The sequence below is a fragment of the Elephantulus edwardii genome, unplaced genomic scaffold (assembly GCF_000299155.1).
Source record: "Elephantulus edwardii isolate Elephantulus edwardi_28Jun2011 unplaced genomic scaffold, EleEdw1.0 scaffold00079, whole genome shotgun sequence".
NCBI lineage: Eukaryota > Metazoa > Chordata > Mammalia > Macroscelidea > Macroscelididae > Elephantulus > Elephantulus edwardii.
In genome coordinates this window covers 6,530,611-6,531,683 of record NW_006399829.1, presented here as the reverse complement: position 1 = coordinate 6,531,683, position 1,073 = coordinate 6,530,611, and the positions used below count along the sequence as shown (strand labels likewise).

At 30.4% G+C, this 1,073-nt stretch overlaps 1 protein-coding gene across 2 annotated transcripts in view; it reads left to right on the top strand.

The window, feature by feature from the left end:
* The window catches only part of PRKAA1 (protein kinase, AMP-activated, alpha 1 catalytic subunit), a 49,274-nt gene that overhangs the window by 34,852 nt on the left and 13,349 nt on the right, over nt 1-1,073 (top strand). The gene's annotated exons all lie outside the window — the stretch shown is intronic.

Below are 1,073 nucleotides of genomic sequence, written 5' to 3'. Positions count from 1 at the left end.
AAATAACTTTTAGTAAAAGCTGGAATGTTCTGAAGTGATAGATATATCCTCACCATCTTGTCCATGAGTAAGGAAAAAGAAATAATTTTTCTGTTTTATGTCTACAGATAGTCTTTTTCCATGTACTATATTTGATACAGAGTTGAATTAAAAATGTGAACCTCTATTTTCTTCCAATATTAAAGGTGTTGCTTTGCTAAAGGATTAATATAGGAAGGCTATCACATAATATTACAATAGTTTTAATTTTCATTTGAAAAGAAATGCTGTTAGAATGTTAAAATAGTGAGTTGGTTGGGAGAACATTGCATGTTAGAGATTTTTGCCTAGAGAATGACTAGTGTTTTATGAAAATGACTTCTTGTGAGCAGCCATGTCCAGATAATGATGATCATTTATGGACAGAAAAAAAAATATATCACAAATGTAATGAGATAGATAAATTTTAAAGAAATATTTTTTTAAAAGATAAGTCACATCATAAGGTAACATTTTCACTAAGCATACTAAAGATAAGTGTTTTTGTGTTTCTTAAAATTGGTGGATTAAGATTTTTTTTTTAGGTTACATTGTATTTTATTGTAGGATTTGGCATACTATAGTGGCTAATTCATTAACAGTGCTTCAGTGTTACTTGTTAACATAGCCTACAGTCCTTCTCCCTAGTACAAGTCACTTGGCACAATTATCCTGCTTTTCCTTCCCCAGAATACTATCACTCCTTGAGGCTGTGTGTGTGTAGTTTTTTTTTTTCTGTTTTCCTCATTTAGGTTTGGACCATTGATTTACTCATTGCTAAATCATTGAGTCTCTAGTGTATGGTGTATTGAAGATCCTAAATAAATGTTTTTTAAAGAGATGAAAGATTAAATTCTTGCAATTTATTAGAGAAAACATGCCTAGTTTCAAGTAGACATGGAAATGATTTGAAATAGCTCAGAAGCTACAGAGGAAGATAAGCTGTTAAAAGAGATGTCACTGAAAATGATAACTTTAGAAAATTGAGTAATGGCTTTGGGCTCGGAGCATCCATTAAAGTATTTCTCTTTTGTGCTTATCTACTTTTTTTTTTT